The sequence below is a fragment of the Macaca thibetana genome, chromosome 4 (genome assembly GCF_024542745.1).
Source record: "Macaca thibetana thibetana isolate TM-01 chromosome 4, ASM2454274v1, whole genome shotgun sequence".
In the NCBI taxonomy this organism is placed as follows: domain Eukaryota; kingdom Metazoa; phylum Chordata; class Mammalia; order Primates; family Cercopithecidae; genus Macaca; species Macaca thibetana.
The window spans coordinates 156,427,046-156,453,081 of NC_065581.1; the positions used below are offsets into that span (position 1 = coordinate 156,427,046).

Below are 26,036 nucleotides of genomic sequence, written 5' to 3' on the forward strand. Positions count from 1 at the left end.
TCTCTGAATTATTGGCTACTGTCTAAGGTACACCGACCCACGATGCCAGGCACTGCTGCTCCCGCATCCTGTGCCTGCTGCAGACTTGGCTGAACAATCACAGACCTGTCTCCTAGAGCCTGGATGCTGCCCCAGCATCCTTCTCAGCAAGGTGCTATCAGTAGCCATGAACAGCTCTTTGGATTCAGCACGTGAGGTGGACTTGTCATTCCTGTTCTCCCTGTCCTGTATCCTGCAGTCTGAGTGAGATACATGCATCAGCCAGTGGCAAAGGCTGTATCCAGCTTCCAGCAAATACTGGCTGCTTTGCCTCTTGCTTCAGGAAGGATCAGCCAACAGGCATTTGGCCAACCTGCCCCAACGCCCTACCAGGTGCGTCAGGACTGAGGCTTTTTGTTTGTTTTTAGCAAAATTTAACCTTTACCCAATTAGTGCATACAAATTAGGCAGGGGCTAACTACTTCCCTATGAGGAATTTGAGACATTTGGTCTCAGCATGGAAAAGTGAGTTTACCTGATGCAGATGGAAGTTTATTCAAGTTAATAGGGAAGGTGGATGTACCCACTTTCTATGGGATCCTCTTCAGAAGACTTGGTGGACTTGGTGAGTCGGGCTCCTGGCAGGTAATGAAGTGGTGGAGGAAGTGACTGAGGTGGTGAGCTTCCTTCATGCTCAAGCCCTGTGCTGTGGCCAGTTTATGGGGCACTTGGAAGAAGTTAAAGCAGAGTGTGCACATCCAGTTTATTTTCATAAAGGCAAAGGGCTGGGCTGTCAAAACCTGGAGAGATACACTAAACAGCGTCCTCAGACCCAGGGCTTGTCAGAATTTATTCTGACGTGGCTCACAAAGCTGTGATACAGGAATAAAGAGGCAATTACTTAGGCGGATAGTGAGGGTATGAAAGTCCTTGGTAAGGTTTTCCTTTTAATGAAAAGCAACCCCAAATCATTTTCCTTTCCCGCAAAGAGTAACCTATAAAGTCGAGCTGCAGACATGTTCAAAATGGCGGCTCCATCTTCCCTTCTCTGCCAGTCACGTGTACAGTGAGGAGCAGACAAGATGGCACCAGCTAAGGGGAAAGTTGATTTGCTTATAAGATTAGGGTGGGGTGGCCAGTGCGCTATGTAAACATCATACCTGATGAACCAATTTGTGAGCCCTATGTAAATTAGACACCACCTCCTCAAGCCTGACTATAAAATCCGAGACATCCACGGCCAACTCGCTCCTCTCTGGTTCTTTTTCCTCTGGGAAGTCTCCTGTCTCTCACTAGAGAGAGCTGTTTTCCTTTCTCTTTCTCTTTCTTTTGCCGATTAAACCTCCGCTCCTAAACTCCTCATGTGTGTCCGTGTGTCTGTGTCCTAAATTTTCTTGGTGCGAGACTGTGAACCTCGGGTATTTACCCCAGACAAATTAGAGGTTTCAGTTGTACCTTCTTGCTGTAATACGAATTATCTGAATGTATCGAATCGAGGCTGCTGGGAAGAGGGGAGCATTTCTAATGTGAACACAGACGTGCAGGTGTCCAGATTCACGTGGGCATGGGGTTTGAAAATGAACCTGAGGCAGCCTTTCTGTCCCATTCCTGAACTGCCCTGGGTGCCACAGAGTCACAGATTTGAAACACTGCAGAGCCATTTGGAGAAAATGAAGTCACAATTTAAGAAGGATTCACAGATGAAGCAATATGAATCATGCATAAGTTTCTTTAGCTGCCTCTGGAGTTTGAGTGTGGGGGCGTGGCTGTGTTATCAAGCATCTGTCCCATGAGGGTGACTCAGTTTCAGTGGATTGACCACCTAGAAGACACGGTACTTCCGGAATTGGAGATACGTTTCAGAATCAGTACTGAATTGTCTGCTATGAGCCAGACTCCATGCCTCACTCATCACAAATCGGCTGGAATGAAGTTAAGTCATCTCCAGCAAACCTACATGGGGCATGTTTTTGATTTACTTAAATCCAGTAGTTGAGAATAGTTCTGACTTCTAAATATCAATAATTTTCTCCTTCCTTCCTTCCTTCCTTTCTTTCTTTTCTTTTGTTTTCTCTTCTCTTTTCTTTTCTTTCTTTCCTTCCTTCGACAGAGTTTTTTGCTCTTGTTGCCCAGGCTGGAGTGCAATGGCATGATCTTGGCTCACTGCAACCTCTGCCTCCCGGGTACAAGCAATTCTCTTGCCTCAGCCTCCTGAGTAGCTGGAATTACAGGCATGTGCCACAACGGCAGCTAATTTTTGTATTTTTAGTAGAGACAGGGCTTCTCCACGTTGCTCAGGCTGGTCTTGAACTCCCAACCTCAGATGATTCACCTACCGCGGCCTCCCAAAGTGCTGGGATTACAGGCATGAGCCACCGCACCCGGCCCAATATCAATAATTTTCTTGACCTGAACACAACTGATTATAAACTAATTCTAGGCCAGTAAACTGTATACTGTGATCCAAAAAAAATTCTTTGGACTGCTTTTGTGTTACGGATACACATCTACATGTCTGAATAGCGAAAAACTTTACCATAGAAAATGCCATGCATGTCTTGCCAATGAGCTTAAAACAATTAATAAATAAAAAATAAAAATGTCATGCAGCAGCATGCCCAGATAAGGATTTCTGATAGAATGGCTCGCAGATGAGAAAGAAACACTCCTCTCTTAGGCCCTTGCCTGGCCCTAACCTCTCTGGAGTCTACATATTCCTGAGGTTAATTAACGCTTTTCTTTCTAACTTACCTTTCTTTTAATTTCCAGCCAAATAGTTGTTACTTAAATTCAATACGTCCTCAGGCTCAGGGTCCTGATTCCAGTGGGAAAAGTCCCTCTGGATTCCCTGGCATTTGCCAAGCTGGAATGATTGACACATCCTATGAGTAACAGAGGGCCCAGCCTTTCCTGTTTCAGATCCTGAACCCCTTCTCTGCCCCGCTCAAGTTTTCTGCAATGACTCACTCCACTTCTGTCAGCCCTCCCGGCCCCCACCCCCCTCCCTGCAAGTGATCTTTTGGAATTACCATCATAATGGGTAAAACGAGAAGGAAAAAAAAACATACAACTTCTCTACTACCAAGGAGAGTCTTCTGAGAATATTCTTAACAGAAATACCTCAGCTTTCCTTCCGAATCTTCCCAGGGACTCGGAACCCTCCAGTAGCTCGTTCCTTTTGTCCCCTGCCACCATGCCCTCCGTTCCCGGGCATTTGAGTCCTGACCTGCATCTCCCGCCCAGGCGGGGTTCTCTGGCTTTTCTCCGTGTGTCACTCTCTCTGCCAAATGGGCCTCAAGCCTCCAGAAAATTGGGCCCCTTTTCCATCCTTGTATATAAGAGGAAGAATGGGAAAAAGAGAGAACTTATTGAAAAAGAATCCCAGAGAGTACATTCCTCGATCTTTGTCCCGGTGATGCATTAAGAAGGTCACATCCACCATGTCTGGTTTCACTTCCTTATCTCTCCCAAGAGGGGTGGGGCCAGAAGACTTCCAGGGCCCACCCAGGTTTAGCGAGATTAGAATCGACCCTCCCTCGGCATGCCCTGGAAATTGGTCACCTCCGTGGAGCCGACCCCTCCTGGCAATGGGGACTGAGGCTGATACTACCTTGCAAATGGGGTAGGAGGAGCAGTGAGATGGAGAGCAGAGTTATAGAACTGGTGGGGAAGGCCACCAGCACTTGGAAAAAGGACAGATGAAACAATAAGGACAGATGAAACAATAAGGACAAACGTGTTTGGAGCTTCCCAGTGTAGACAGACTCCCGCTGACATGATCTCCTTTAAAAGCAGGAAGCACTCTGAGCACAGTCCCTGTTTTACAAACAGTAAAAATGAGGCTAAGAAGCCCAATAAGCTGTCTAAAGTCACATGACTTGGAAATGCTAGAGCAGAGCCTACAGTCTGCCTTTATTTTGTTTTGTAATTTATTTATTTATTTATTTAAATTTTTTATTTTAGAGACAGAGTCTTGCTCTGTTGCCCAAGCTGGAGTGCAGTGGAGTGATCATAGCTTACTGCATCCTCCCACTCCTGGGCTCAAGCGATCCTCCTATTTCAGCCTCCAGAGTAGCTGGGACTACAAGCTTGTACAACATCACCCATACAGACTGCCTTTAAATCCAATGCCCTTCCCACTGCACCAGGATGACTAAGTTCCTCCTGACTACTTGGCTGTAAAACTCCTGACACTGGTTGCCCCGGGGCAATGGTGTGACCAGGTCCCAGTGACCCTTACCCTGCCACACTGCCATTCAGGCCACAGAATGCTTTGTGGGGACATCTCTCTCTCTCCCGCTCTCTTTTTTTTGTTTTGTTTTGATACCTTTTTACTTTAATTTACTGTTATGTTCTTTAGTTCCATTTATCAAAACTTTTTGTCATATTCTTATAACTAAATTTCACTTTTTGGCGGTTGGGGAAGGAGAGGCATCACATACAGTGGGATTTGCCCTCTGCATCCCTGGGGATCCCAAGGTGAAGTATGTATTTATTAGGATCTTAAGTGGGGGCAACATAGATACAGCAGCATTTCTTAAACTTAAGAAGTATGACTCTCTGTTTAAAAAAACAAACAACAAAACCCCTCAAATCTCTTAGTATGGATTTAAATTATTTTCACCGTGTTTGTTTCTTGAATATGTCCAAATTAAATATAAATAAGATACGAAATTTAATAAAAACTCTTTAATCCTATGGCTCTTAGGTAAGTGTCTGGTTTTGCTGAAACTAAATTGCCAACACTGAATTAAGTGGTCAATTTAGCATGAGTCTGCATCTGTTTCTGCACTGGACTTTAATAACGCCATTAGCAGAGGATGCCTACGTACCCAGGTACATTGTGGAAGTTGGGAACTTCAGGGCTGTTTTTCCCACTTCAGGGATGTCGCACTCATACTTAACCAAAGCTCTGCTAGGAGCAATCCTTGAGAGCCAGCTCTGGCTGCAGCCTTTGGAGACTGCTCTTTTCCACTTGAAGACACAGTTTGGGTCCTGTTGGCCAATTCTCACTGCAAACTGTTAGATGAAAGTAAAGTAAAATGGGTCTGTGTGTGACATGTCTGCATACACATGAATGAGGCCTTTGAGTCTGGCAGGCTTCCCTACCAGGCTTCCCTGCCACATGCTCCCACTTCACTGGGGTAATGCCTTTGCATACACAAATGCAGCCGTGTGCCCTGAAGAGCAGGCAGCACTCAGGTCTCCATAGCCACCTGGGTGATTTAGCAGAGGCTCATATAATTTTTTTGAATCATCTTTGCAGTAATCTCAGTACTGCACAGACCTGTTGAGAAATAATTGTATAGAAGAGTCCCATCTTGGGTCAAAGTCCTTCGCCTGCTTTTTGATAACTCCATCACTCAACCACAAGTCATCTAATGTCCCTGCACTTCAATTTCTTTGTCTAAAAAATGGAAACAATAATGCTTGCTATTCTAATCTTACTGGATTGCTACAATGCAATAATTCCCAAAATGCAGTTCCCAGGCCAGCATTACCAGCATCACCTGGAACTTGTTGAAAAGGCAAATTCTCAGGCCCTTCTAAACCTGCAGAATCAGAAACTCTGGGTAAGGCCCAGTAATCTGTGATTTCACAAGCACTCCAGGTGATTCCAATGCCCTCTAAAGTTTAAGAAACACTACTATAAAACAGTGCTTCTCAAACTGTCTACAAACTGCAATGCCTACATCATCACTTTGAGAGCCACTGCTCTACAGAAGTGTTGGTTACTATCTTGTCACCCAGGCTCCCATTAAAATGCAAATACCCCCAGGATGGGTGACACCTTAAGCTTTAACAGCTGTTGGTTATTCTCAACAAGCATAGCAGGTGGTTAGCTAAAAAGAAACCCTTTCTAGAATAGAACATTAACAAGGTTAAGAGTATCTGTAGGGTGAACAAGAGACCAAGAGAGAAAAAGGAAAGGAGTATGGAGTCACACAGACTTGCATTCATGTTCTAGTTCTGTGTTTACCAGCTACTTGACCTTAAGCAATTTACTTAAGAGTTCATCGTAACCCTATGATGATGACCTCCATAGAGTTATTGGGAGGATTAAATGGCACAACACATGCAAAACACATAGTGCAACCCATGGTTCATACAGGTATTCAATAAGTGATGCCTATCATTAGCAGCAGGGTGTCCGGACTACTTAAGACTACCACCTGGGACTCGTCCCCACTCCCACGCCACTCACCATCCCTCCAGCCACCCTATTATTGTTATTATCGTCATTATCACCATCAACATCATTGCCTCTTCTGCCAGAGCTTCCTGACTTTAGGCTTAAAACTGCCACCCTAAGATTAACCACTGAGGAAGGAAAGGGGAAAATTCCCAGAATGGCACAGCTGCCTCAATGTGCAGGTCGGGTCATGCTCTGGTCCCCAGAGGTGTTACTGGAGTGTGCCACATTTTGACACCTGAAAGATGGCAGGCAACCAGAAGGACAGGTTCTTCCTTTCCATCCATCCTTGGACTGACAACCCCCAGAGGGTGGGCCTGAGGGAAGTGCTGGAGCAGAGAAGCCCCTGGAAGGCAGAGAGAGGAGGCACGTAGGGCCAGAACCAAGCACTCGCAGAGGCACAACAGGACAACCCCTGCACGGGCAAGCAGGGTAGCCTTTCCCCTAGGGACAGGTGACATGGGCAGAACGGAAACCTGGGCCCCAGTGGGAAGCTCATTTCGTTAGAATCGCATGCTCTAGAAGAGGGGGTGAGGCCAGAAGCCTTTCCTGAGAGAAGCAGGTTCCACAGTGTAGACCTGCGGGGGCTGATCTGGGGGCCTCCCTGAGTACTGCTGCCAACTTCCTGGATCTGATCTGGAGGTGTGGCAGGCACGGCCTTAGATGGGCAGAGTGGACAGCCTTTGTCCATTGTTAACCACGGGTGGATACAGCCCCAGGCCCGCCCAGATGTTATCTCTCGGGTGGCTCCAGGTCCCTTTCTGTCCAGGGCAAGGCCTCTGAGATGGGTCACGCAGGCTTGGCCTTCCCTTGATGACTCAGGGCCGGCTGGCCGAGAGTCACCCTCAGCTCCCCTCCCACTAATGAGAGGAGGCCGGATTCCTTTGGATTTAGTAAGGTCAGTCCTTGAGGGTTGCCTTTTGTTACCCATCCACAGTGGGAATGCTTCCTTAATGAGCAGAGCGCCACACCCTTTCTCAGAGTGGAGGGGGATGGGCAGGGTAGCCTTTCCAGGTGGCACGTGAACAGGGCTGATTTCACAACGGCCGGCCCACAGGTGAGGCACCAAGGGCAGGCCTGCTTGGTCAGCCCTCTCCAGCTCTCCTACCCAGGCGGGGCTACTCCTCCAGACCCCACCTGTCCAAACAGCTGGAGGGCAGAGCTGCTGCAGGTGTGGGAGGCAGGGTGGAGGAGCTGGGGTTCTGGGCGCACAGTAGTGCTTGACTGGAAACCAGACGAAGCTGCAGATGGGAGGGGCACTGCCTGAACACTCCTGCCGCATCCGTCGCTCCACGCACCTCCGGCGGCGCCTCACGTTTACACACGTTCACACACGGGCTCACTTTGACTTTAATCCCACCAATAGCAGGAAAGTAGTATTAGCCTCATTTGCAACTCAGGATGATTAGGGGACAAGTCTGGGGTCATGTGCTGGTAAGGAAAGGAATTTGGACTCAATCTCACGTGGCCTGACTCCAAAACCCGTCCATTTGCTAATTTACTTTAAACCATCGGTTTAAATAACTGGTTTTTAAGCTTAAATTTTTTTTTTCCTGAACATTGAAAATGAATATAAAATTCGATGTGCTTCCGTGTACTCTCAGCAACTTCCTGTGAATCTATAATTATTTCAAAATAAAAAGTTTAAAACAGTCCTGTGTGGAGCCTGGATGTATAAAGTGTACCGCTGAGATGCTGTGAGAGCCAGGGCAGTGGTTTCTTTCTGGAGTGGTGTTGAAAGGCAGCAGTGAGGGGCGCCCCTGTTCCTGGGTCTGGGTTGGTTCTGCAGGTGTGTTCTGTTTGTAAAAGTTCCTCCAGCTGTGCATTTGTGATTGGTGCACTTTTCTGTATAAATGTGAAACTTTAAAAGTTGAAAATATATCAGAATGGAGATGCTCTAGTTGAACAGGAAGAGGGGTTCGATGTGCTCAGCTTCTTCCCCCATGCCCCTCCACTTAACCCTCTCAGGACCCCGGGGTTCTGGGGGCAGGCTCTGGAGTCTGGGTTCTGATTTCTCTTATATAATACAGGTGGCTGGGTCAGAGGCCCTCAGCTCTCCAGTCCCCGCCCCAACTGTTCTATTTGCCATTTCCCATTATTCAGTTACAAACCAAAGCCCATTGATGGTGAAAACCACCATTCAAATGCCCAAAAAGAAGAACATTAATCCTGGGTGTGGAGGACCCCACACACGGCGCCGTGCGTAAAAGAGACCACAGGCTTTCGGTCTCCCACTTGGGCAGGGCAGCCTTATGCTGAAAGAATAAACTTCAAGTGAAGAATTCCCAAAGACAACTCGGCAAGAAAAGGCTTTTATGCCTTGAAAGGAATTGAATCAGACTTATAATCACAGAGAGCTGGAAATCACATCCATTCAGCATGTTCTGCAAATGAAAGGCAACTGACAATGTAAAATAAACAAACAAAACTCACTCGCATTCTCAGTTGACATGTCCTGTTTTCACCTCATTTGGCTTCTCGGAAGATTTCTGGGTTGAATGTACATTTGGAGCAGCATGCCTGAGCCAGGTCTTTTTCCCCTCCTGCTTGGAGGATGTGGCGAACATATTTTCCCTTCATACACCGAGTTTGTTTCTGCTGTTACCTGCCCACTACTTTACCTGGAGTCAGCAGTAGCTGCCAACCCATAGCTAAGGGCAGAAGTTAGCCCAGTGTGAGGTTAATTGGACCAAATTAAAGCCATTACGGTATAACAGGCTCTCTATTGGAGGAACGCTTAAGTGGGCTCCCCCAGGACTTGGGAAAGTTTGGAAGTGAAGTGGTTTTTGCTATTTGCAGTAGCTGCATCTCCCATTTTGTTTGTCAGACTGCTACTCTGCAGACTGCTGTGGGGTGATGTTGTTAGACAAAGGAGGGTTTTGTTGTTGTTGTTGTTGTTGTTTGAGATGGAGTCCGGCTCTGTTGCTCAGGCTGGAGTGCAATGGCACGATCTCAGCTCACTGCAACCTCTGCCTCCTGGGTACAAGTGAGTCTCCTGCCTCAGCCTCCCGAGTACCTGGGATTACAGGTGTGCACCATCACGCCTTGCTAATTTTTGTATTTGTTTTTTAGTAGAGACAGCGTTTTGCCATATTGACCAGGCTGGTCTCGAACTTCTGACCTCAGGTCTCCCAAAATGCTGGGATTACAGGCGCGAGCCACTGCGCTTGGCCAGGACAATCTTTTATATGATCCTGTTTCTAGAAGAAGCTATTCTCTGAGGAGTTTAGGAAATGATAGAGTGAATCAGACTAATAACCCCACTGAGGAGATGAGGCGAGAGAGGAATAAGGCATGCAGGGGTCAGGGTCTCCTGCTTGGTGACATAGCTTTTCTGGGAGGATCTTTTCAGTTCAATGCCACTCCACCTAATCCCAAGGAAAGCAGAGTTTTAGTTCACTGAATTTTCAGGCTGAGTAGAAAATTCCTTTTTGATACAGCACTTGTCACTGGAGAGCCACGTACTCTGCGATGCCCTCTCAGGACACTTTCCACCCTGGGACTCCTCTGCTGAAGCAGGGCTGGGAGTTTCCAGTTGATGAAAGTGTAAGTAGCCAACGGCAGCACACACTCTCACAACAAATGCCAACCCCATCTTAGATAACATTCACCAGAGGGTTGCACCGGTTTAGGAAGGTGATAGCATGGTGGTCCCTCTGTGCTTTCAGGACTCTGGGCTTGTGGGGTACAATCTAGGGTGGCTTTTTTGTTTTCTCCTGAGATGGAGTCTCGCTCTGTCACCAGGCTGGAGTGCAGTGGCGCAATATCAGCTCACTGCAACCTCCACCTCCCGGGTTCAAGCGATTCTCCTGCCTGAGCCTCCCGAGTAGCTGGGACTACAGACGCCCGCCACCACACCCAGATAATTTTTGTATTTTCAGTAGAGACGGGGTTTCACCATGTTGGCCAGGATGGTCTCGATCTCTTGACCTCGTGATTAGGGCGGCTTTTTAAAAAAGTAACTCTGACATACCAGATTCCTTCCAGAAAACAGAACAGCATGGTAAAGCCTCTGGGCGCTGTGTCAGCTGAAAAGAATGGGGATGTGCAGCCCAGGGAAGAGAGGAATTCTCTGGGAGGGGGGCAAGGATGTGGCCCCTGGGGGAAGAGCTATGACCCCGGTGGCATCTCCAATGGGAGATGGTTCAATTCCCAGCTCCTACATAGGGTTTTCCTATGTCCTAGTCAGTAATTTAAACACAATCCCTACTATAAACTCACTGAATGCTCACAACCACCTTATGAGGCTACTGTGGTTATCATCTTCATTTTATAGATGTAGAAACCAGCACAGAGAAGTTAAATACCTTCCCAAAGTCACACTGCTATTAATGAGAGAGTTGGAATTTGGACCCAGCTTTCTTACTAGCCCGGAATTTCTCAGCCTCAGTACTATTGACATTGGAGGCTGGAGAATTCTTTGTTAGGGGGACCCTGTCCTCCCTCTCCTTGCATTATAGGATGTTCAGCAGCATCCCTGGCCTCCACCCACCAGATGCCCATAGCACTCCCCTGTTGTAACAATCAGATGTCTCCAGACGTTGCCAATGCTCCCCGGAGGGCAGAATTGCCTTTAGTTGAGAAGCACTAAGTGTTCGAGAGCCTCCTGAGATGGGCCAGCCTGTCTCTTGTAGTAGCAGGAACATCTGCTGCTGCCTTCCTAGTGCCGGGGCCACCGAGGCCCTCCCCCGCCACACTCTCAACGCTTTCTGACATGTCTCCTAACTTAATGGGGGAGGGAGGATTTTACTGGACCCTAGAGATTGTTTGATTTTTAACATTTCCGACATTTCCTAATGTTTTTATCATTTGCCTCTGTGCCCCCAAATTAAAGGCCAAAGAATCATTCTGATTTTGTGGGGCAAAACCTGAGGGGAAAGCCTAAAGTTTCCCTAGCACTTTACATATTTATTCAGTTTAATCCTCACAGTCATCTTACTGAGGGAGATATCCCCATTGTAAAGATGAGAAAACTGAGGCTCAGAAAGCGCAGTAACTTGCCAAGGTCATAGCTATAAGTAATGGAGCCAAGGTTTGCAGCCAGATCTGTCCACACCGAAATCGATATGCTTTTATGAGGGGCGAGGTTTGGGGCAGACACTCAGAGATGAGCTCAGAAACAATGCTCGCAGTGACACACCAAGACAAGAAGAGCCTGAGCTGGAGGAGCAGGGATAGGGGACAAGAGGTGCGAGACAGCTTAGGGTCGCAGCGCGTGACAAGGGAGGCCAGGGTTGAGGAGTGCATTTGGGAGTCGTGTACGCAGGCCACTCCCTTGTGCCCCTCAGGCCCTGCCTTCCCTCCCCTGGGCTGCCATCCCCCTCTGCCTCCAAGTCCCCCTCCAGCTCCCAGAGCAATCCAATAAAACCACAAATCCGACCACAACCCCCGCTGCTCTAAATTCTCCATCGCTGCCCTTCTCAGACCAAACGCCCAAATCGCACAAGGCCAGACTCACCCAGCCCTCTGGGCTCCCTGGCCGTGTGCTCTCCTGTCCCTGGACACACTCCTCCTCCTTTCGGTCCTTGGAACCCTACCCTCCTTCTCTAAGCACAGCTCTGTGTGTCAAATCAAGACTTTGAATGGGATATTTGTGAGTACGTAAGTCTTACAGCCTTTCTTTATTGTTTAAGCTCCAGGTGGCCAAGTCATCTCCTCCCATCATCTATCCCCTGTGGGGCCGACATAGTGCCTGTCACATTGTAGGACTCAATCGATATTTGCTGAATGTGTATTTAACAAGCATGTAGTTTATGTTGTCATCTAAGTCACAGTTGAAAATGCCAACCAGAAGTAGGCCAAAGTGGAAGGGTGGTTGCCAGCAGATAACATCTTCTGGGTGATGTCAGGCCCCTCATCTGTACCACCCGGGTCATTTAACCCCCAGCACCATCCTCCTGTATCTTCACGTGGCCCATGCACCTTGGCACCTCCAAGTCTTGTTCACCAGGGCACCACGCGAGTGCTCCAAATGCCTGCTAACCTCCCTTCAGCATATGTCTACACACCCCTTGGTTCTCCCAAGCCAAGAAGCTTTAGGAGAGAATGCACCTAGTCTTGATGGCCCCTCTTGGCTTTTAGTAGTTTCTCCTCCTTAGGTTCTCAAAAGCCTCTCATGATTTTACTGCTTGATGATTTGGCTCTTAGGAAACCAGGAGCAGGCTCTGAACAAATGGGCCCAGGACAGGTGGAGTTTTTTTCAATGTTATTAAGGCATGATTGACATTCAACAAGCTGCAAAAACTAAAATTGTACAATTTGATGAATTTTAGCAAATCACCATGATCAATAGAGTGAACACTTCCATCACCTCCAAAAGGTTCCTTGTGCCCTGTGTAATCTATCCCTGTCCGCACCCCATCCTCATCTGCTTTCTATCACTACACATTAGTGTACATTTTTAAAAATTGTAAATAAATGGAAACATACTGTGTATGTACTTGGGGGGAGTGTCTGACATCTTTGACTCAACGTGATGCTTTTAGGATTGATCCACGCTGCCGCATGCAGCGATAGTTTGGTCCTTTTTATCACTAGTCGCATTCAGTTATAGGTTATATTGATACACAGCTGTCCTCTCTTATCCACGGTCTCACCTTCCCTGGTTTCAGTTACCAGCAGTACGATACTATAAGCTACTTTGAGAGAGAGAGAGAAAGAGGCCACATTCATATAATTTTATTCATTTATTTATTTATTTATTTATTTATTTAAGACAGAGTTTCGCTCCTGTTGCCCAGGCTGGACTGCAATGGTGGGATCTTGGCTCACTGCAACCTCTGCCTCCCTGGTTCAAGCGATTCTCCTGCCTGAGCCTCCCAAGTAGCTGGGATTACAGGTACCCATCACCATGCCTAGCTATTTTTTTTTATTTTTTATTTTTTTTTATTTTTAGTAGAGATGGGGTTTCCCCACGCTGGCCAGGCTGGTCTCACATTCCTGACCTCAGGCGATCTGCCTACCTTGGCCTCCCAAAGTGCTGGGATTACAGGCGTGAGCCACTGTGCCCAGTCCATATAACTTTTATTATGGTATATTGTTATCATTGTTCTATTTTATTAGTAGTTATTGTTGTTCATCTCTTACTGTGCCTAATTGATAAATTAAACTTTATCATAGGTGTGCGTGTATAGGAAAAAACACAGTAATACACAGCGTTCAGTACTACCTGTGGTTTCAGGCATCCACTGGGGGTCTTGGAATGTAGTTCCCGAGAGAGCGACTGTGGCACAGTTTGCATCCATTCACCTACTGATGGGCATTTGGGTTGTTTCCCATTTGGGACTATTTCAAATAAGGCTGCTATGAGCATTTATGAACAGTTCTTCCGTGGACATGTTTTCACTTTTCTTGGGTAAATATCCATCTACCAAGTGACCCAGTAGAATGGCCGGTCACTTGGTAGATGGATATTTAACTTTTTAAGAAACTACCAAACTGTTTTTCAAAGTAGTTGCACCATTTGGTTTTCCCAACAAGGTACAATAACTCCATTTGCCTCATGTTCTTACCAATACTTAGCAAGACATGCTTTAATTTTAGCCATTCCAATAGGGGAATAGTGGTTTCTCACTGTGGTTTTTATTTGCATTTCTGTGATGACTAATGATGTTCAACATCTTTTCATGTGTTTATTGGCTATTTTTATGTCTTCATGAAGAGTCTGTTCAAATATTTCGACAAGTTTTCATTGTTTTTTTATTTCGTTGTAAGCATTCTTTATATAGTAGAGAAATTCTTTATCTGACGTATGTGTAATAAATAGTTTTCTTTCCAGTTTGTGGTTTGCTTTTGCATTTTCTTATCAGTGTCTTTTGAAGATAAAAGTTTTAAATGTTAACCTGGGCAACATAGAGAGACCCCATCTCTACAAAAAATACAAAACTTAACTGAGTGTGGTGGCGTGCACCTGTGGTCCCAGCTACTCAGGACTGAGTGTGGTGGCATGCACCTGTGGTCCCAGCTACTCAGGACTGAGTGTGGTGGCGTGCACCTGTGGTCCCAGCTACTCAGGACTGAGTGTGGTGGCGTGCACCTGTGGTCCCAGCTACTCAGGACTGAGTGTGGTGGCGTGCACCTGTGGTCCCAGCGACTCAGGAGACTGGAGAAGAAGGATCACTTGAGTCTAGGAGGTCAAGGCCGCAGTGAGCTGTGACCACACCACTGCACTCCAGCCTGGGTGACAGGGCAAGACCCTGTCTCAAAAAATTTTTTTTTAAATTTTGATGAAGCCACTTTATTTTGTCATTTATGTGACATATATAAAAAATCTTTGGCTACTCCAAGGTTACAAATATTTTCTTCCACATATATTATTCAGCTTTGGGTGTTACTACAACTAGGAAGGTCTATAGCCCATTTGAAGTTAATTTTTGTATGTGGTGGGAAGTAAGAATTGATGTTCGTTATTCTTCTGTATAGTATTCAGTTATTTTATACCTCCCAAGTTTTGTTGAAAACTCTCTTTCTCTGATGAATTGCTTTGGCACCTTTATCAAACACCTCCTATCACTATATGTGTGGGTAGATCTCCAGACTTCATTTTGTTCCATTGATCTGTATGTTAAACTTTTTGCCGATACTAAAACTGTCTTGATTACTCTAACTTTTCAATAAAAGTATTGAAGTCAGGTAGGAAAAGTTCTCCTACTTCGTTCTCTTTAAAGTTAACTTTGGTTAGCCTGTGTCTTTTCCATGGCCATACATTTTAGAATCAGCTTCTCACTTTCTACAAAAGATCTTCTTGAGATTTTGATTGAGAATATGTTGAACTTACAGGCCAATTTGGGAAGAACTGTCATTTTAACAATATTGAGTCAATGAACACAGTATAGCTTTCCGGTTACGTATGTCTTTTACTTTTTTATCCACAATAATGTATAGTTCTCAGTGTAGAAGCTTTGGACATCTTTTATTAGATCCATTTTTAACTATTTTGTGTTTTGTGGTACTATTATAAATGGAATTGCTTTTTTAAAACTTCATTTTTGACCAGGCACAGTGGCTCACACTTGTAGTCCCAGCAATTTGGGAGACTGAGGCAAGCAGATCACTTGAGGTCAGGAGTTCAAGACCAGCCTGGCCAACATGGTGAAACCCCGACTCTACTAAAAAAAAAAAAAAAAAAAAAAGGTACAAAAATAAGCCAGGTATGGTGACTGGTGCCTGTAGTCCCAGCTACTCAAGAGGCTGAAGCAGGAGAATTGCTTGAACCTGGGAGGTGGAGATTGCAGTAAGCTGAGATCGTGCCACTGCACTCCAGCCTGGGTGACAGAGCGAGACTCTGTCTCAAAACAAAGCAAAACAAAACACCAAAAGACAACTTTATTTTCTAATCATTGCTGCTAGCATATAAGAATACAATTGATTTTCTTAAAATAACCTTGTATCCTGTAGCAACCTTACTAAATTCATTTATTACTTTTATTATTTATTTTGTAGATTCTCTGGGATTTTATATATAAACAATTATAATATCTGCAGACAGGAACAGTTTTATTTGCTCCTTCTTGATCTTTATGCCTTTCATTTCTTTTTCTTGCCTATGGCAATGGCCAGGCCCTCCAGTACAATGTTGAATAGAAGTGAAAGCAGGCATCTTTGCTTTGTTCCTGATTTTAGGGAGAAGGCTTTCTTTCACCATTAAGTATGATGTTAGATGTTGGTTTTTTAAAGATGTCTTTAAAGATGTCCTTTATCAACTAAGGAAGTTTTTAGTTGCTGAGAGTTTTCATCATGTGGGTACTGAATTTTGTCAATGCTTTTTCTGCATTGATTGAAATGATCAGATGGTCTTCCTCCTTTACTAAAACAGGTGTAATTTTACAAAGATAAGAGAAGGTGTGGAATATGAGATCCTGCCAGGATTGGAAGCCCCAACATCTTGGGGAATAGGAGTGAAGGTGATGTGAAAATTAGAAAGAGCACCAGCTTTGCAGTCAGTCGACCTTGCCTTGGAGTCCTAGTTCTACATTTTATTGTGAGCAAGTTAACTTAACCACTGTGAGCCTCTATCTTCTCTGTAAGATGAAGGAAAAAATAGCTAACATAAAAAGTTGTGGCAAGGATTAAACTAGAAAAATACATACACAGTGCATAGCACATACATACATAGCACATGTAAATAACAGATACCATTGCATCTGGCGCTGAATGTGAAACTCTGGAGGCACTGGTCCTTGAGGATGAAGATAAAGTGTTAGGTACAACTGTGATGGCAAAGACAAACATCCCAACCCACTGTCAGCAGAAAGTGGTGAAAGCTACTTACGGGAATATGTGGATAAAACCTTTTTTCCACTTCTTTCCTTATGTCTTGATGATCCTAAATACCAGACAGATACTAGGTAAAAAGCCTTATACATCCAAAAATAATTTTTTTTTGTAAAACAAAATGCTCAAATGATGAATCCAGAAGATCTAAAACTCATCTTTTGCAAGAAGAGTTTAGGCCATGAATCTAAAAACTATTCAATCATAGGTTAAAAAAGACTTCCCGATGACTAAATGCAGTCATGGAACACCCCCATTTTGGATTTCTAATTCAATTTTAAAACAATCTTTAAAATTATCACAGCAAGTGGGTCATCCAATCCTTGGAATAGCCTACACTGAGAGTAGGGTAGTTTAGCATAACTCAAAGTGTGTTACATCAAATCAGGGATATTAACAGTGTGACATGAATAAAAGTTTTCCAAGGTCAAACAAATGTGCAAACACTGGTTTAGTTATACTTAAACTTTTTTTAAAGTCACAGGACTTGAAGATACTAATGTGCAATGTGAATCTACAAGGAGAATATATATATATAATTATATATATATTATCATCTTAAAACTCAGGAGGGCTAGGGCTAGTGAAGAATATTCATGTGAACAGCTGATGAAGGATTTCTGCCTATTCCTTCCTAAATACACTAGTCATATGTGAGCAGTAAGGTGAACAAGGGCTGGGTAAAAAGCTTCACAAATATGAAAGCTGTCAGGTTTGTGATCCAAGAATTTCAGTTCTGAGGACTGGGTTAAAAAAAAAAGATATATATAGACACATACATATATATATTATATATATGTGTATATATAATATATACAGAGAGAGAGAGCAGAATTTCCCAAACATCTCTGATTTCAGAATTATTTCATAATTCACTGTCTCTTGGTTCCAAAAGGACACATTCTAGGAAAGCCTGATGTAGTTCTTACTCCTGTTTCGGAGACATCATCTTTCAGAAGTTTTAACCTCCAAATCAGACATTTTTAGAAGAATTCAAGTATATTCAATCCTTGTAGCCTTCCACAGAGCCCTTAGTAGGCTATGGATAAGTAGGATTATATTATTGTCAGGTATTATTATCCCCATTCTACAGATGAGGAAGAAACCTAACATGGAACACTAACCACTTTATGTATTTCATCTAAATTTAATCTGCCTTTTTTTTTTTTTTTTTTTTTTGAGATGGAGTCTTGCTCTCTCGCCCAGGCTTGAGTGCAGTGGCAGGATCCCGGTTCACTGCAAGCTCCACCTCCCGGGTTCACGCCATTCTTCTGCCTCAGCCTCCTGAGTAGCTGGGTCTACAGGCGCCCACCACCACACCCAGCTAATTTTTTTGTATTTTTAGTAGAGACGGGGTTTCACCGTGTTAGCCAGGATGGTCTCGATCTCCTGACCTCATGATCCACCTGCCTTGGCCTCCCAAAGTGCTGGGACCACAGGCGTGAGCCACCACGCCCAGCCCTAAATTAGTCTTCTTACCATGCCTGATATGTAGGCATCATTATCTCCATTTGACGGCAGTAGAAGGAAATTAAGTAACTTGTTCAGAGTCACACAGCTTGTGGAGGAATAAGAAGTGTCCCGTCATCGGGCACCAGGGCAGGAGTTCATCATAGTTGCCTCCATCCACCTGAGGTGAGCTGGTCACTGGGGCAAAAATGGACAGAGATGCAGGTGCAAGTTCCTCCAGGAGGACACCGGCGTGCAGGTGCAGATGGCTCACCCCCACCTAACCTTCCTCGCAGGTGGGGTTTCGGAAGAGGGAATGAATGTGTGGGTGTTTAGAAACTTTGAGCTCCCTGAACAAAAGGGCTTTGTTTTCTGGAGACACCAGATATTTTCCAGAGCTAATCATCACTCAGAACTGAAATTCTGGGCTCACAAACATGACGGCTTTCGTATTTGTGAGGCTTTTTACCCAGCCCTTGTTGACCTTATTGCTCATTTAGGAAGAAGTAGGCAGAAGTCCATCGGATATTCATGTGCATATATTCTTCACTAGCCCTAGCCTTGCAGAGTTTTAAGATGATTGAGAGGGAGGAGGGAGGGAAAGCTCAAGCCTTGAAAATTCAGGAAATCGTGGGTAGAGGAGAGTGAGGAAAAATGTTAACCTGACATTCAAAGTTAAAAGCTGTTCAGAGTGGTTACTTGATTGTATTAATTGGCAAGTAATTGGCAGGGTGTGGAGAGGAAAAGACCTCATCGGAGGAAGCTAGGTGTAATTCCAATCCTACTGAGACATGAAACAGACACTGTCCTCAGATGTTTGGAAATCTGACTTTGAAGGGAGAACTCGGGTTTGCCTTTGTTTTGAAGTCACTGAACCTTGCCACGCTATTCCCAGGTTTAGACTGGAATGTTTTAACATTGGGCAGGGGAGGGGGATGGGGAGGAATGAGCAGTGAGGTGTTAGATTTCCAAATAAATGATGCTGTCTCTTTCTTTTTTTTTTTTTTTTTGAGACGGAGTCTCGCTCTGTCACCCAGGCTGGAGTGCAGTGGCCGAATCTCAGCTCACTGCAAGCTCCGCCTCCCGGGTTCACGCCATTCTCCTGCCTCAGCCTCCCGAATAGCTGGGACTACAGGCGCCCGCCACCTCGCCCGGCTAGTTTTTTGTATTTTTTTAGTGGAGACGGGGTTTCACTGTGTTAGCCAGGATGGTCTCGATCTCCTGACCTCGTGATCCGCCCGTCTCGGCCTCCCAAAGTGCTGGGATTACAGGCTTGAGCCACCGCGCCCGGCCGATGCTGTCTCTTTCTTACTGCAAAAACAGTTTGATAAATCATCCGGCAGTTTTCTTGGGTCCAGTGGTCCATATAGTAATACAAAGACTACCTACAGTAGGAAGGGGATAAAAAGAGAAATCAGCCAGGCTCAGTGCCTCACACCTGTAATCCCAGCACTTTGGGAGGCCAAGATGTGTGGATCACCCGAGGTCAGGAGTTTGAGACCAGCCTGGTCAACATGGTGAAAACCCATCTCTACTAAAAATACAAAAATTAGCCTGGTGGCCTGGCGTGGTGGTGCACACCTGTAATCCCCGTTACTTGGGAGGCTGAGGCACGAAAATCACTTGAACCCAGGAGGCAGAGGTTGCAGTGAGAGATTGCCCCACTGCACTCCAGCCTGGGCAACAGAGTGAAACTCTGTCTCAGAAAAAAAAAAAAAAGAGAGAAATCAAACTGAAAATTAACCAGATTGTAGAAATAAACCAGTAAAATAAATGGCACCAATAATCCAAGTCAGTAGTTTTTCTTCTGTAGAGTTGTAGGTTCACCTGGGAATCTTATGAAAATGGATAAAAACGCACATAACTTTATCCACACCTAAGGTGCTCACTGTCCCTCTGTCGCCACACCTTGGACTTTCTGGGTATGCAGAGCCTAAATTAAGAAGCTCTACTCTTGGCAGCAACCAGATTTAAACTGGCAAGTGGTATTGCAATTCTCCTCTTTAGTTCTGAGATAATTAGCTGAGACAACTTTTAGAGCCATCTCTGGGACTGCTCCAAGAAATCATTTCACTTAATCATCTGAGGTAGTCTATTAAATATTGGCTGTTCTGAAAAATTGACCTGCAAGCTGCCAATTCTTGTGACTTATTAGAATTTCTAAAAGACCCTCCCCTCCAGGATGAATCTGGATCCCATTAACTCCCCGCTGGCTGTGGTGCAAATATTGAACAAAATGACCTGGTTTAACGAGATGGGGTTTGGGATGAGATCTTCAAACACCACCAACTATTGATTCCTGGAAAATTGTTTTAGTCCTTGGCAAAACACACAGAGACAGGCTGGGTCTTTGCTATGCTCTATTTGACAAGCCTTCTTCTCCAGCAAACAGTTGGGGATTGGGGAGGGGAGGGAGGAAGCGAGGTCCTGGGGGCTGGAGGACTGAGGACCTCGGGCTCCAGGGGAAATGTTTAGGAAGTGTCCACCCTGAACTGGAGCTGCTGTTCTCCCTGCACTCCCAGGCTGGGAAGGTCAAACTGATGGCTTTAACAATCCACCTGTAGGTCTTGGCTGCCTTTGTTCAAGTTCAAGGAGTGATGGTCACCGAGTCTCTTTCTCCCCCAACCAGAGCAGAGAAGGCACCTTCTAAACCTTCTAGATGCTGCCGGGTCACTCCAGAACACCACCATCTGAGCTGTGTGTAGCTCATCCTAACTACAGGGAGTTCCTCTGACTGAAACAACAGTAACCATGTAACCATGTAACATGTAACCATGTTTTCTCAACCAAAATGAGGCTGGGGCACTTGTGGTCTGGAGTGCCGTTGCGTATGCGGAGGGTAAGAAGAGCTGGGGCTGGGTGAATTCAGGAAGCTGAGGGCTAACATCACCACTCCTAGAACGGATTCTGGGATGGGATCCACACAGCATGCCCAGGAGGGCGTCCCGTCATACAGAGGCAGCAGTTCCCAAGTTTGTTTTCAGGGCAGAGCCACTGGAGTCCTGCCACTCTGTGCCACACCTTCAGTTATTCATAAGAAAACTTACGATAAGTCAGATGCATCTCATACTATAGATGCTAGTCCATGCAAGTGTTTCAGGTGATATTTAAGAAAAACAAAACACAAAAATTTTAAATTAAGGAAAATTATACCATTAACTTAATTTCCTTCCCTCTTCTTCCTCTCTTACTTCCCCCTCAACACCCCTTCCTAGCCCCTACCATGAACTGGGACAAGACCAAGTTCTTTGCCTTGGGAACAACTCACTCCAAACTAGGATGTGATGCAGGGGTATTCACTAGGAGCCACTGGTTTAAGGTTTTAAAAGAGAAATGAAAGAAATATGTGCGTGCACACACACACGCACACACATACACACGAGAGAGAGAGAAAGAGAGAGAGAGAAAAGGGAAGAATTGTTTGCATTGGTATTTACTGGATTAAATCTTAATTTTCTCTAATTATAGCAGGCATTTCCTTTCAGCCTGACTTCTCGTTTCTCAAAAAAACATAGTATCTTACCCAGCTTTCCATTAAGCCTAACAATTTTAATCTATTTCCAGCAGTCTAAATAACAGTCTACTGTGGACACAGTGAGATTTCTTTCTATTCAGATTTTCTGAAAATACTTAAAATGAGAGTTTAAAAATGATATTTATTCCTGACTTCCTAGCAATGAGCGTGCTGGGGTGATTTTAGAAGGCCATAGCCATCCTCAGCCCATCAGCTCTCCTTCCTCTGGCTTCTCACACTGCCTCACATATTCCCCAATACAGTTGATCAAGATGTATTCCCAGAGGCAGTAAGGCCTATTGGAAAGAGAATAGGCTAGGAAGTGAAGCAAACTAGATTCAAATCCTGTTTGCTCTATCATTTATTAGCTGGTAACCTTAGAAAATTATTTAGCGTCTCTAAAACCCAATTTCTTCACTATGTAAATGAGTGTAACACTATGCATTGGTTTTGATCTAAATCCTAAAATTGCCCATAAGTGTAACAGAGGATATAAAACTGGAGGAATTTAATGTGGGGAATTGATTACACAGGTGATAAAAAAAAAACAAAAAACAAAAAAGGTCAGGAAGTCAACCAGAGGTCAGTAAGGCAACCCCGGGACCAGCAACAGCAGGAAGCCACCACTGCCTGAGGCTGAGGGACAAGGGAGGAGGCCGCTGATCAAGGCCACGCACCAAGGTCACGGCAAGGAAACTGCAGCCACAGTGGGAGCGGGGTCATGAGAGAAACGCAGCTGCTGCTAGAGAAGGCACCCAAGACGGAGAAGGAGCGGGAAGAAGTGCCTCCTCCTACCCCACCCAGCCTCCAAAGTCTGATCAAAGCCTCTGTCCATGGTCCACACCCAGCCGGCAGCCCGCTGGCCCGGCATCCTGGGAGGCGCATTCTTAAGGGCCTGCTCCCTGCCATACAGAGCAGAGGGGCGGCTAGGAACGGATCTGAGGCGGGTCCTGCGTCCGCACCGAAGACCCGAAGTCCTGCAGCTGCCCCGGCCTCCGCACACCGAAGCCTCGGGAACCCTCTTCGGGTCAGGGCAGCCTTCTCCCTGCTGCCTGCAGGCCTCAGACACCGCCCCTGTTCTGCTTCTCTTGACCCTGTCACCACCGTCGGTCTCTCCATCAACCGGCCCTGGGGTAAATAGACCTGCCACTCTCTTCCTATGCAGTCTTCCTCGAGGGTGAACACACGGCCCCCACTCCAGGAACATGCGTCAGGCCGGGTGGCCCGGGCCACAGGCAGAGCAGAGGCCTGGAGGCTTTTCGAGGGTTACCAGGAATGGAATTGCCCGTGGGCCCGGGCGGAGGAGCCCCCGCTCTGAGCTCCACCTTTAAGCGGCCAGGATTCCAAGAACCAAGGAGGACTGGCCGCTACCCCTTGCTCTGAGTGTCCCTGCCCAGACTGCCCTGGGCCTGTTCACAGCTCCGGTTGGCCTTTTCCCCGCTTGCCGGTCCCCGCATCCACTCACTCCTACGGAGCGCGCTCCACTCCACACTGAGGACTGGCCTCTGCCGGGAGTGCGGAGGGAAGAGAAGGTTATGGTTGCAAATTTAGCTCACTCAGCACACAGGCTGGGGTGTGCGCGTACCTGCATGTGAACCCCCTCATGGCAAGGGATGTCTCTAGGGGTGTAAAAAAAGAAGAGGGCAGTTCTCCCCGTGCTAGGACATTACGGAGTAACTGTCGACATGTTCTATTTACCGGTTGTTAACTTGATTTGTTTTCCAGCCCCGGCCCCCACAACTCTGCCTGGGTCACAGTGGGCTGGTTCGTTTAAAAGCAGAGGTTGGAAAATATATATTTCAAAATTGCTAAAAGAATAGATTTTAAACATTCTCGCCACACACAGAAAACTAAGTTGGTAAAGCGATGGATACCTTAATTAGCTTGATTTAATCTTTCTACGATGTATACATATATCAAAACATCGCATTGTACCTGTAAATATATACAATTATTATTTGTAAAATTAAAAATAAATAAAAGTTTTATAAAGTAGAGTTGGGCCCTGAGAGGATGAGGCTCAGGCAGAGAGGGAAGACAGATGGCTGAGAACCACAGATGCTCAGGGATCAGGGATGTGTGGGAATCTGGAAAAGCACCGAGAAGCTGAGTCCTGGGTGTCTGCAGCCTCTGAAGGGAACTCCTCTAGGCTTTGAGGTATGACACACTCTCTGATTTTTTTTAAGCTAATATTTATTGAATATGGCCAACTTTGTTCTAAACATATTTCATGTATTATCACATTTGATCTTTTTATGAAGTGGGTAGTGCATGTATCTCAATTTCACAGATAAAGGAACAGTCAAGGAGGTTACAAAACATGCCCAAGGCCACTCAGCTAGTACGCAGCTCAGCCGGAGTCAGATGCATGCCCGAATCTCAAGCCAGGCTCTTACTCACCACTTAATCCTGCCTCCCACTCTGTGACAATCGTGCGTGTGTGTAGTTGTGTGTCCAGGGCTCCATCCTGTTCTCGAAGAAGTCCCTGAGCCTTAGACAGTGAGGGGACACAGGACATTCTCCCAGACGTTTGTAGACAGCTCTCGTATCCTCACCTAAGCCTTCTTTTTTCCTGTTCCTCTTGTGATAGAGCACCTAAATCCTTTAGCACCCAGCTTGCCCTGGCGTGGGATCACTCCGCCCTGCATCATGTGAAGTATAAGACCCAGAACTAAAACCCACATTCAAGTTGTCTGACCTGCCCCATGCGAGCAGAATTAGGAAATCATTTCTGCCCATTGTTCCAATGTGAACACAGCAAAAGATACAATCAGCGTTGGGGCAGCAAAACCCATTCCACAGACATGTGTTGAACTTCCATCGTGAATGAGACAGTCCCTGTTCTCAAGCAGCACACAGCCCTGTGGAGGAGGGGGATTGGTCATTTTAACAAAATGTGGTGAGTGCCACAAGGGAGCAGAGACGAGTGTTCCCTGGCATCTCCAGAAGCTCAGGGGTGCTGCGGAGCTGGATTGTAAAAAGTGAATAGGAATCCTGAGGCAGGCAGACCGCTTGAGCCCAGGAGTTCAAGACCAGCCTGGACAACATGGCAAAATCCTGTCTCTTCAAAAAATAAAAAAATTAGCTGGGTGTGGCGGCACAAGCCTCTGGTTTCAACTACTCTGGAGGCTGAGGTGGTGAGAGGATCACTTGAGCCTGGAAGTTTGAGGCTACAGTGAACCACGATCACGGCATTGCACCCCAGCCTGGGGGACAGAGACTGACTCAGAAAGAAAGAAAGTGTGAATAGGAATCAGCTGGCGAGCTATAGGACAAAGAGGTGGGGCCATGTGCAGAGGTGTGAAGGTGTTCAAGGACATGGCAAGTCCGCAACCTGACACAGGATTGGTAGCCAGCTTGCATCTGGAGGACCCCCCGCTGGATGCTAAGGAGGGATCTGGCATCCTGAAGGCAGAGGAGAACCATGAGCTGCTTAACGTGGCTTGATTCCTATGAACTCATATTGAGCATTTAGTCAGCTAAAATCCTTAAGCTGTGTCACGGGTTCATTAAACCAAAGTCCAGAACTTTCCATTTATTCCACTTAAATTTCTGGATGCTCTTTCTGGCATCAAAGCTATTAATTATCCCCCTCCCCCACCCCCGCAATGCTGTGTCATCTGCGCTTTAAGTTATTGATTAAAAATGTCCAAAACACAGGGCTCAGAACTGAGTTTTGTTACCACTAGAGACTTCCTCTGAGTTACTCCCTATCTGCATGTCTCAGGTTTATGCATTCAATGGGTTGTGAGTTCTACTTAAAAGCACCTCTAGCTCACAATTTTCCAATTTTGTCTACAAGGAAGTCACAAGAGACATTATCAACTGTCTTGCTGAAATCCAGATGTACCACATCCTCGATGTCTCCCTGATCTACCAGCCCTGCCATGCCAGTAGAAGAAGAAATGAGGTGACACTGGCATGACTTGTTTCCAGCAGCCCCCTGAAGCTCTTCAAAGATCTGTGCTCCTATTTGTAAGAGGCATAAACCGTTTAATAGCATATACTACAGTTTTGTCGGGGTTCCCCTTCCCACTTACTGGCTTGTAGTTTGCAGTATCTAAAGTGTTCTCCCTTTTAAAAACTGGGACTTTTGCCCACCCCATCCTTGGGGACTGTCTCACATTTGCTATGGTTTGTGAAACATTAACAACAGCTGTTGAGCAATCTCTACATGCCCCAACTGAGGCTGGGCAGTCACTGGTCAGGGTGAGGAGACCTGGACTCCCTTCAAACCCTGTCATGCTTCTTGGGTGCTTTCTCACCAATCTTGGACCCCAATTCCAACTCAGTAGGGTTATTTTTCCCTTCCCAGACTGGACGTCATTCTTGAAAGAGAAAAGGGAAGCATGAGTTTGGCATTTGGTCATAGTCTCTTTAGTGTTTTGTCTTGTATGCCAAAGAGTTTGAACTTGATCTGGTGAGTAGAGAATCAATGAAGAGTTTTTGAAAAAGGACGTGATGTGATCGTATTTTAGGTGGAGAGGATTAAGGTTTTGACTGGTTCACATCATTACTACATTGCTGTTTATCAACATCTAACACGCGCAATTACCTATAAGCAGGAGAAGCAGTGCAAGATAGCCTAGCTCAGGTTGATCATTTAATCAACCTGAAAGGGGAAGCAGC

The 26,036-nt window shown here is 45.7% G+C and overlaps 1 protein-coding gene across 21 annotated transcripts in view; it reads left to right on the forward strand.

The window, feature by feature from the left end:
* The window catches only part of SNX3 (sorting nexin 3), a 1,122,685-nt gene that overhangs the window by 607,893 nt on the left and 488,756 nt on the right, over positions 1 to 26,036 (forward strand). The window contains exon 1 of one of the 21 annotated variants that reach the window (XM_050789165.1): positions 20,317 to 20,326. The exons of the other annotated variants lie outside the window; for them this stretch is intronic. The gene's annotated coding sequence lies outside the window, so the exon portion shown is untranslated. Of the gene's footprint in view, positions 1 to 20,316; positions 20,327 to 26,036 lie in introns of those variants that run through there. 21 annotated transcript variants of the gene reach the window in all.